The sequence below is a fragment of the Pristiophorus japonicus genome, unplaced genomic scaffold, assembly GCF_044704955.1.
Source record: "Pristiophorus japonicus isolate sPriJap1 unplaced genomic scaffold, sPriJap1.hap1 HAP1_SCAFFOLD_107, whole genome shotgun sequence".
NCBI lineage: Eukaryota > Metazoa > Chordata > Chondrichthyes > Pristiophoridae > Pristiophorus > Pristiophorus japonicus.
Window position 1 is genome coordinate 844,485 of NW_027250723.1, and position 12,014 is coordinate 856,498.

A 12,014-nucleotide genomic window follows, 5' to 3' on the forward strand; every position below is an offset into this window, starting at 1 on the left:
TGTCGATGGGACAGTTTCTACAATAGGTATTGGAGCCGAAAAAGGAAACTGTCAAATTAGATTTGACGATGAACAATCGACCCGAATCAATTATCAACTGAACGTCTTGCTAATAATGCAGGTAATATGATTACAATTGTTACTGTTTTTAAGAGGCATAATGGAGTCAGAAACCACGTTTTTAACTCAAAGTAAGACCAAGCTGAAGGGATGCCAAATGTAATAAAAGTAGATGTCAAATAACGTGCAAGGAATATACAAGTTAGTAACAAATGTTTATTTGAGTATATTAATAGAATAGGAGAGGCAAGAGAAAATGGTGTCCCTTTAAAGACAGATGCAGCAAAACTATGATAGAAAGTAAGGAAATGGAAGAATGGATAGCCAGCTAGTTATATATTAGTAAACACACTGTAGGGTGTAATTGTAGTAAACCATGGGAGGTGCTGTTCTACAGCGATCTGTGCTGTGACCACTGCGGTTCATAAAACCAAAAGCCATTCGGCCTTCCAGCAACAGTTAGCGAAGTGAATGATAGGTTTTATTTACCTCGAGGGTAAATCTAGGGACAATGATGTATGGATGATGAACTCAGGAATGCTGAGCGGTTTAAGGCTCTCCAGTCAGATTGTCGTCTCTTCTGGAGACGTGGTTTCGAATCTTACATTTGACATATAAACAATACCTTGTATAGAATGTTTTTATGTAGTTTCTGCATTTTCGGCGCAGTTGATTTATACCTTCCAGGAAACGATGTCGCCTTGCATCCACGGCAGGTTTGCTTTAATAGTTCTACGTAAGCATTGTGTTGGGGTCAGCAGAATAGGGCCAGTGGAATAAAAACATAAGAAATAGGAGCAGGATTAGGCCATTTGCCCCCTCGGAGCCTGCACTGCCATTCAATAAGTTCAAGGCTGATCAAATCTAGGACTCAGTTCCACTTCCCTGCTGGGTGCACGTAACGCTTCACTAACTAATCGTCCAAAAGACTGTCTATCTCCACCTTAAATTTATTCAATGACTCAGCCTCCACAGCTCTTTGGGGCAGCTAATTCCACAGATATCCGACCCTCTGAGAGAAGAAAGTTCTGCTGATCTGTTCGAAATGGGTGAATCCTTATTCTTAAAATATGCCCCCTAGTTCTAGATTCCCCAACTAGTGGAAACGTCCTATCAGCAACTACCGTATTGAGTGAGTCCCCTCATTATCTTATTTATTTAAATAGGATCACCTCTCTTTCTTATAAATTCCAATGAGAATAGGCGAAATCTGCTCACCATTTTATCATAAGCCAACCCCTTTATTGCAGGAATCATCCAAGTGCTCCTTCTATGAAATGTTTTAATAAGGTGAACACAACTGTAAGCAGTACTATGCTATGTGCGGTCTCACCACTACCCTGTACAGTTGTAACAGGACTTCTCTGCTTTTATACTCCATCCCCCTTACAATAAAGGATAGCATTCCTGATTACTTGCTCTTGTGCATACTGTTTTGTTCTGTTTCATGCACAGGGACCGTAAGGTCCTTATGTACTGCAGCATTTTGTAATCTCTCTCCATTTAAGTAATAATTTGCTTTGTTATGTTTTCTGACAAATGGATAACTTCACAATTTCACGCATTTTATTGCTTCTGCCAAATGTTTACTTCGCCTATGTATAAGCCTTTGCAAATTTCTTGTTTAATTTTCAGAACTTGCTTTCCAACCCATCTGTGCTTCATCAGCAAACTTCGCTAAATTACACTCGGTCCCTTCATCCAAGTCATTGATTTAGATTGTAAATAGTTGAGGCCCCAGCACTGATCCCTGTGGCACCTCACGAGTCACTGTTTGCAAGCGGATAATGACTCATTTATAGTCACTCTCTGTTTCTGTTATTTAGCCAATCTTCTATCCATGCTAATATGTTACCTCCAACACCTGAGCTATTATCTTTCGCAGTACCATTTTACTTGGCATCTTATTGAATGCCTTCTGTAAATCCAAATATACCTCAACCACTGGTTCCCCTTAATCAACCTGCTCGTTACATCCGCAGATAACTTAGGAAAATTTGTCAAACATGATTTCCCATTCATAAAACTAGGCTGACTCTGTTTGACTGCAATATTAATTTGCAACTGTGCTGGTACTGCTTCCTTTATAATGAATTCCTCAATTTTCCAACGACAGATATTAGGTTAACTGGTCTATAGTTTCCTGCTGTTTGCCTCCCTTCTTTTTTATATGGGGAATAAACATTTTCAGGTTTCCAATCAGCTGGGATCTCTCCAGACGCCAGTGAATTTTGGTAGATTGCAAACAATATCTCTGCAGCATCTTCTTTTAAGACCCGAGGCTGCAGACAATCAGCTCCAATAGACGTGGCTGGCTTTAGTTCCATTATTTTACTGAACTCATTTTCTTCAGTGATAGTGATTGTATTAATTTACTCCTCAATATAGGCCCTTAATTATCTATTATTGGGATATTCTTAGTGTCTTCTACCGTGAATACCGGTACAAAATATGTGTTCAAAGTCTCTCCCATTTTCCTGCTCCCCATTATTTATTTCCTGGTCTCAACCTCTTGCGCAATTCTCTTCATTTTTATATAACTGTAGAATCTCTTAATATCTGTTTATATATTTCTTGTTTCTTTACTCTCATAATCCATGTTCACTCTATTACTTTTTCAGTCGTCCTTTGCTGTTATTTTTAAATAATCTGGCCTTCCACTAACCTTGCCTACATTGTATGCCATTGTTTTAAATTTGATACCATCCTTTACTTCGTTAATTTGCCACGGTTGCTTCTCCCTTCTCTTAATGTCTTTCCTTCTGACTGGAATATATTGTTGTGGAGAGTTAGGAAATATCAACTTAAATATCCGCCATTGCTCATCAACATTCTTACACTTTAATCTATTTTACCTATCAACTTTAGCCAACTTTGCATAGCTTTGGAAGCGACTTTATTTAAGATCATTCTGTTAAGAATCAATCCATTGGTCTCAAATGTTGCAGTAATCAACATCATAAATTATCGGATAGGAGTTAAATCATTCCACAGAAATCTACAGCGGCTTTTGAAGAAAGTTCACATAAACTTTCATATTTACAGCATGGTTAAAAAAAAAACTCAATTAAAATTCTGTTACAACAATCAATTACCTGTGATTTTTTTAATTACACTTGAGTGTCTCCAATTTAGATTCACATCTTTTTGTGAGTTGTTATTGTGTTAAATGCAACGGTTTTTGCGTCTCTGATTATTCGAATGTAATTAACGGTATCTATATTGTTATTTAATGCATTGGGCTGGAGGATCTGTGTTAGTTATCAATGTATTTTTGAGCGCTTCAAATGTTCAGTCTGGCCTGAATCGACCATCTCATATCCCCGAAGTGGGAGACGGCAAACTATCTGTGACATTCGATTTCAACGTTTGCTTTAATTAACCATGCTTATATTTATAAAATGTGATGTTCAGAAGATAACTACACAAGTTACATTAGACTTTCTGAAGCATCAAATGTTTCACATACGCTCTCTGCTAGATCCCGAGCTAGCCTTACTCACTCCAATACCTCCTTAGCGTCATTAATACATCCTGAGCTTCCCTTACTATCTCTGATACCTACTAAGTGTGGATTACCCGCTCTGATATTCTCTGAGGTCCCTTAATTTCTCCAAAATATTTTGAGAGTCAGTTATCTCTGATATCTACTGAGAACCGTCATAATCACATGACACAATTTCAGAAACCCTTCAATTGCCAAAGATCCTCTGAGATCCCCTTGCTCTCAGAATCCACAATAGGAAATTATGAGACTCCACGATACCGTGAGCAAAGTCTATTTTGAATGTCTGGGAGAAGGATAATGCAGGGAGAAATGGCTGACTTTACAGCTGGTGTGTAGGAACGTTAATTTAGAACTTGTGTTTGAGAAGAGCACAGAAACCTTCAGCTAGGACTTGCGCCCTTGCGGCAAGTTTTGAGTTCTCTGGTAAACTGCTATAATGAAAGCACAAAATTATGAACGGAAAGTGCTGGCAACATTCAGCAGCTCAGGCATCATCGGTGGAGAAATATTGATTTTCCCAGGACCTCACTTCCACTTTGATTTCTACTTCACGTAGTTCATGTCTTACAATTCCAATCACCCCGTGGAATTAAAATTTGTGGATGGAATTCGGACTTTGCTGTTTTGCACAAATAGATTAAGGGAGCAAAATAAAACTCTCCCACTGCGGCTTCGGCAAGGATGGAACTCAGACGGAGGAATCTTGAATGAGTAGCAAAAAGCAAATAACAATATTATTCAATGCAAAAACGATATAATTGGAAGCCACACACAGTCGATTAGCGGCACATCACCTTAACCTGTCAGCCACCTTGACCCGTGAACACAGCTCAGGAAGCTCTTTTATTTCCTTCTTTCTCAATGCAAAGGCCTGGACTCAAATGAAGCAACGGGAGAGCAAGTTTTCAATTATCTATCACCAGCATCATATGAATTGACTTTGGCATTGCCGCGTGGCTGAGCAGTCGAATGCGCTGGATTTATGTTCCAGTTCCCGAGAGGGTCTGTGTTAGAAACCCATCGCTGTCATAGTTTGCTTTATATTGGTGTTTTTAAACGAACTCAGAGTTGCAATGTTAAAACGAAAAAAATAAAAATTGCTGGAAAATTTAGTAAGGTATCGAATGAGACAAACTCTTCACAAAAAAAACTATTTTTGAAATCGGCGTCGTTCGTCGCAAAATTGATTTTTTAATTCATTCCTGGGATGTGGGTATCGCTGGCAAGGTCAGCACTTATTGCCCATCTCTCATTGTCCTTGAGAAGGTGATGGTAATCGACATTTTCTCGAGGCCTCCTTTTCTGAAACTTCCAGGCAATCTGCAGAATAACTTTGGAATAGGTCAGCCGTCCCAGCATGCCTTCTTGAAGTACATCAATATTCCAGGTCTCTCCCAAAACCTTTTGTTTCCTCAGAACTGATATTTAAATCTCCGAAACCCTTTTGCAAGCGATCACTTAGAAGTGGGAAATGAAGTTTGACGGGAGCGGAAAAACCGCCCCGCTCGCTGTGAGCAACCCGACTCCTCAGACTACCACTGCCATTTATAGGTTTTTCGGCGTTTTTTTGATTTGAACAATTAGGCAGATGTTGGCAATTGTGCTGCAAGAAACAAATTAAAACCGTTGAGGTGTTAGGGCTTGGGAGCGGCTTTGTGGCGCAATGGGTATTGCATTGACCATTTATATAATTCTATTATATAGACACATTCAAAGGTTATCGGCTCAAATTTTAGGCAGGGTTTGGTGTTTAGGACACCGGAAGTGAACATGTGGAGCAAAACCTCATATGTCTTCTTTCCGGCCGCACTGTTTCGAGAATCGGACCAATGAAAGAGACACAAAATAACTAAAAACTTCCGAAGCCCGCAAACTTTACGTCTTTAGCAAAACGCGCTGCCAACTGCGCTATTCCGGCAATTCCAATTCAATGACCCACAACAATGAATGAGTTGTAGGTGTGCTGCAAAGGTTCCTCACCGAAACATGATTAAGTAACAACACGGGTCGAACGCGAACCCACAACCTTTGAATGATTGTTTGAAGTTTAGCAAGAAATCTAATGTGCTACAGATTGCGACACAGAGCCGAATAGAGTATACGTTTCTGAATTACTGACTTTGTGCTTCATGTTAGTGAATGTAAGATTTGATATGTTTTGAAGGTATCTCTGCAACATTTAACCTCTGTGTTTTTAGCAACGCATTAATGAGAGAACCAGGCACATTGGTCCGAGAAACCCGTTTTCTAAACGTGAAAAAATGACTGTTTACTGTGAAGAGTTTTGATTTATTCGGAAGGACATCTTCTTTAAAAGCCGCCGCGATACAGGTGTGATACGATCACGCAGTCTTATAATCTGGAGTCAGACGGATACAATCCTGTTGTGTCTCAAATACCCCCACACGTTGAGGCACAAGTTCTACATAGTGGCACTTTGAGACATCGCTTCCTTAATTCTAACTTTGTGACACATGAAGGTTTTCCAATCCCCGCCAGCTCCCGCGGGATATAAGGCAACCATGTGAAGCAGCATTCTCTGTCAGGTTCCATATCCCGCTCACTTCTGCCGCCTGCTGCCAATGATCGACAACTAATCCAATTGTCGAGATAGGGCGCAGAGAATCATCAGAGAAAGTGGCATGATCTCAACATACAAATTCGAGGGACAGCATCAGGGGAACAGGTAATGTTCTGGGGTGTGGAGTTCAGTCAGAGTTGCAAACAAATAGGTGAAAGATAGAGAGAAATATTTTCCGTAGTGGGAATGTCCAATTCAATGGGAGCTACACGTTAAATTAAATAAAAACCTGTCCAAGGATGATGAAAGGAATCGATTTGCTCACAGAAGTTAGGGAAATCTAGGAACTTCCTCCCCTAATAATCGTTGATGCTGGGGGTCAATTGACAATTTCAAACTAGTGATTGATAGATTGTTGTTCGACAAGGTTATAAAGGTGTATGGAATCATCGCACAGACCATCCCTGATCTAATTAAATGTCGGAGCAAGCTTGAGAGGTTGAATAGCCACCTCCTGTTTCTATTTTCATATGACCGTAACAGGACAGAAACAGAACCAGCTGCAAATACACGTTGCATTTTATTCATATTTAACAGCAAAATAACCATGCCACTCGCAATGATGCTGTCGTCAGAGAAGAACTCCCCCGACTTTCCTGTGGTTCTCTTGCCTCTCTCGCCCCTTCATCCCACACGCTGCATGTTTTTAAACCTTGTTTTAAGTCTGCTGCTCTGAGCCAGTGCATTCTGCAGTCTCACAACTCTTTCTGCAAATATAGTTTCACTGCATGCTTCCATGTTTATTGTTATGAATCTCGTTGTTGTGAAATGGGACTGCTTCGGACATCGAATTAAAAGATGCCTTATTGGAAACACGTTGGCGTCATAATCTCGTTCGCACAGAACTGAATCTAAATCGTTCAAGTTGGAATATTGTATTTTCTGGATCACAATAAAGAATATCTTGTTATAAATGTTGGCTCCTTAGTTCCCTGGTGTCAGAGGAGGAATTGTCTGCGTCCTTCATTTATTTCACGTTAGAGACAAACATAGGTATCCATTCAGAATCAACGCACAAATTGACATCGAGATAAATGCAGCGAGAGATACAGGCAGCATTGGCACACATGGCGGAATAGACAAGAGAGATGCTTAAATACAAAATGGACTCAAACTCTAAATGGAAGTGACAGGTGGCTGATAGATATGAGTGATTGGAGGCGCTAGACCAAAGGCGTGGTTTGACTCTGTGGCTCAACGAGTCAAAGCGCCTATCTGGTAAACAAAAGATTCTCGGTTTGACTCACAGCGGGGCTGGCACTTACTATCTTCATGATTCACAAAGGGTGAGTTTCTTGCCATGGGAAAGAGCTGCAATCGTTTTTAACGTAACTGGGGTTGCACTAGTTCCCATTCTGGATTAAGGCCCTATTCAGTGCGTGGCCTTGGTCGCATACCACTGCTGCTATAATTTCGGACGGGGTCGAATTTGGCCTCATCAAAAAACTATATATTTTCTGACCAGCGCCGTGTGTAACTTTGCTGCAGTCAACAGAAAACCGTTGTAGCTGATGTGTGGCGCCGTGATCGTATAGTGGTTAGTACTCTGTGTTGTGGCCGCAGCAACCTCGGTTCGAATCCGAGTCATGGCACATCTCGCTTTATTTATTTTATTCACTACAGCACCTGCTGATAGAACACAGCCAAACATCTATCCTTACTAAATGAAACAGATATTACGTTTTTAGCGTTGGAAACATATTTACTCCTTCAAACCCATCTCTTCTCCCAGCTTTTTCTACCTTCCACAATCAACTCACATTAACTCACCGGGCGAAACATATTTTTTTCCGTTCTGAATCTGTCTCAAAACCGACCATTTCAGAAAGTCGCTCACTTGAACTAACGGAAGGCCCTTTGCTTACAGAAGCTGATTGTACATTTTCAATATTGTCGATTTGGGTGTACTGGCAGGACCAGCGGCGAAGTCACGTTGTCACAGGTGAATTCTGTTTGGATGCAAAAATAATTAACAGGTTGGCTGATCGTGTTGCGACACTAGGTGAGCGACTTGATAACGCGATGGAAAATGAATCCATTGTATTCTGCACACGTGGGTCCGGTCCCATCCTCGTTGGTAGTGTGTTAAATATTTGATGCATGTGGTTCTTTTGTCAATCACTGAAAAATCTTATACAAATTCACCTTTTTTCCCTAGCTTGCTACACTCAGCTCATGACATGTCTCAAATTACTCATATATACTTTAATGGGAAAATAAGGCAAGAGAATACACAATAAATTGTAGAAAACTAAGATGTGTAGTGGAACAAATGGACCTTGGAGTGCAGGTCCACAGGTCCATGAACGTTGCAGGCCTGGTCGAGAACGTGGTTGATAAGGCATATGTAATACTTGCTTTTACCAGTGGATGCATAGTATTCAAGAGCAGGGGGGTTATGCTTGAACTACATACAACACTAGTTAGGCCACCACTAGAGTCCTGTTTCAGCACATTACAGGAAAGATGTAATTGCATTGGAGAGAATACAGAGGAGATTTACGAGAATGATGCCTGGACCAGAGAACTTGAGCTGCGAGGAAAGATTAGATAGGCTGTGTTAGTTGTCTGTGGAAAAGAGGAGGCTGAGGAGAGACGATATTCATGCATATACAATTGTAAGTGGACTAGGTAGAGGTTTAAGGGCGGACCTATTTCCATTAGCAGTGCATTCAACAAAGAGGAGGCATGGATTTATTGTAATTGATAGGAGGCTTAGAGGTGATTTGTGGGGATTATTTTTCACACAAAGGGTTCAGTAGCACACCGCTGAAAGGATAGTCGAGGCAGATTCCCTGCCCACGTTTCAAAAAAGTACTTGGATTTGCCCTTAAAGTGTCGTTAGCTACAAGATTTCGGAACAAGAGCTGGAAAGTCGGATGAGGCTCGTTAGCTCTTGTTCGGCAAACGTGGAAACGATGGGCCGGAATGGCCTCCTTCTATTCTATGAAATGCAATGATTCGATAATATGCATTGGTGTAAAGAGAATTGTGAACTTTTTCAGAGCCACTATTATGATAAAAAAATGTTTCACGTAAAGATAAACATATATTGAATTACTGAACAGAAGCATTGCAAAGTGGGTCCGCACATACGCAGGTAAACAACATGTGCTTTCGATTACATCACATTAAATATTCGGTAATCACAACTGTAATCGCGCTCCATTGAAACAGACACAAACATAGAATGATCCCGGACTGAGAGCATACCCATTCTACACACACACATAATGATCCCGGACTGAGACAATATCCCTTTTATACACACACAGAATGATCCGGGACTGAGAGAACATCCCTTTTACACACACACAGAATGATCCGGGACTGAGAGAATATCCCTTTTACACACACAGAATGATCCAGGACTGAGAGAATATCCCTTTTACACACACAGAGAATGATGCCGGACTGAGAGAATATCCCTTTTACACACACATAGAATGTTCCGGGGCTGAGAGAATATCCCTTTTACACACACACAGAATGTTCCGGGGCTGAGAGAATATCCCTTTTACACACACATAGAATGATCCGGGACTGAGAGAATATCCCTTTTACACACACATAGAATGATCCAGGACTGAGAGAATATCCCTTTTACACACACAGAATGATCCAGGACTGAGAGAATATCCCTTTTACACACACAGAGATTGATGCCGGACTGAGAGATTATCCCTTTTACAAACACACAGAATGATCCAGGACTGAAATAATATCCCTTTTACACACACATAGAATGATACCGGACTGAGAGAATATCCCTTTTACACACACATAGAATGATACCGGACTGAGAGAATATCCCTTTTACACATACATAGAATGATCCAGGACTGAGAGAATATCCCTTTTACACACACAGAGAATGATGCCGGACTGAGAGATTATCCCTTTTACACACACACAGAATGATCCAGGACTGAGATAATATCCCTTTTACACACACATAGAATGATCCGGGACAGAGAGAATATCCATTTTACACACACACAGAATGATCCGGGTCTGAGAGAATATCCTTTTTACACAAACATAGAATGATCCAGGACTGAGAGAATATCCATTTTACACACACACAGAATGATCCGGGTCTGAGAGAATATCCTTTTTACACACATATAGAATGATCCGGGTCTGAGAGAATATCCTTTTTACACAAACATAGAATGATCCGGGTCTGAGAGAATATCCTTTTTACACACACATAGAATGATCCGGGTCTGAGAGAATATCCCTTTTACACACACATAGAATGATCCGGGTCTGAGAGAATATCCTTTTTACACACACATAGAATGATCCGGGACTGAGAGAATATCCCTTTTACACACACACAGAATGATCCGGGTCTGAGAGAATATCCTTTTTACACACACATAGAATGATCCGGGACTGAGAGAATATCCCTTTTACACACACACAGAATGATCCGGGACTGAGAGAATATCCATTTTACACACACATAGAATGATCCAGGACTGAGAGAATATCCATTTTACACACACACAGAATGATCCCGGACTGAGAGAATATCCATTTTACACACACACAGAATGATCCGGGACTGAGAGAATATCCCTTTTACACACACACAGAATGATCCCGGACTGAGAGAATATCCCTTTTACACACACACAGAATGATCCGGGACTGAGAGAATATCCCTTTTACACACACACAGAATGATCCCGGACTGAGAGAACATCCATTTTACACACATATAGAATGATCCAGGACTGAGAGCATTTCCCTTTTACACACACACAGAATGATTAGGGACAGAGGGCACATTCATTTTACGCATACACAGAATGATCCGGGACAGAGAATATATCCCTTTTAAACAGGCAAAGAAAGATCCAGGATAGACAGCACATCCCATTAAAACAGGCACAGAATGATCCGGGACAGAGAATATCCCTTTTACACACACACAAAATGATCCCGGATTGAGAGCACTTCCCTTCTACACAGGCACAGAATGACCCGGGACAGAGAAAATATCCATTTTAAAAAGGCAAAGAAAGATCCAGGACAGATAGCACATCCCATTTCGACAGACACAGAATGATCCGGGACTGAGAGCACAACCCTTTTAAACAGACACAGCATGATCCGGGACTGACAGCACATCTCTTTTTAACAGACACAGAATGGCCCAGGACTTACAACAGATCCCTTTTAAACAGACACAGCGTGATCCGAGACTGAAAGCACACAGCTTTTTAAATTATAAAAAGCCCCTTATGTTCAGGCTTACTACTCTTTTTGGCAATATTATTAATCTCTCCATTGAAATAATACGATCTTTAATTTCTCTTGATAGCCACGATTGGAACATTTTTAGTTTTGTGTTATTATTCCTTCAAGGAATGTACATTGTAGCGAATGATCACATTTTCTTGAAATGCTTGCCATCAAACGTTAATTGGATAACATTTGATAGGAATGAATTGCAGGACTATGTTGAAAGTCTAGGGAGTGGGTCTAATTTTATAGCATTTTCACAAAGCCGGCTGAGTCATGATGGGACAAAAAGTCTCCTTCATTTCTGTCACTCTCGGATACTCATCCTCTACCTTCGTGTGGTTCGTTTAGTCCTGTGGGAAACGGATAATAATGTTCTGCACGTGACTTCAGATTAAAACATTGAGCAAACGATTGGGAACATTAACGGACTCAGAAACATTCAATGGCTCTTCAAAATCTCGGGTCAGTGGACTTGCTAAACTATTAACATTTGAGATAATTATGGGCTGTTCGGAACAACAGGACATCCTCAGGGCACTTGTATGAAAGCGCGGACAGGAGTTGAACCCACATTTTCCGGTTTACAGGACGGCGACATCACCACTT

At 40.7% G+C, this 12,014-nt stretch overlaps 1 non-coding gene across 1 annotated transcript; it reads left to right on the plus strand.

Annotated features, from left to right (window-relative positions):
- Positions 1 to 7,669: 7,669 nt before the first annotated feature.
- trnah-gug (transfer RNA histidin (anticodon GUG)) lies at positions 7,670 to 7,741 on the plus strand. Its single transcript has one exon. It is a non-coding gene; the product is annotated as a tRNA-His (tRNA).
- Positions 7,742 to 12,014: the final 4,273 nt, after the last annotated feature.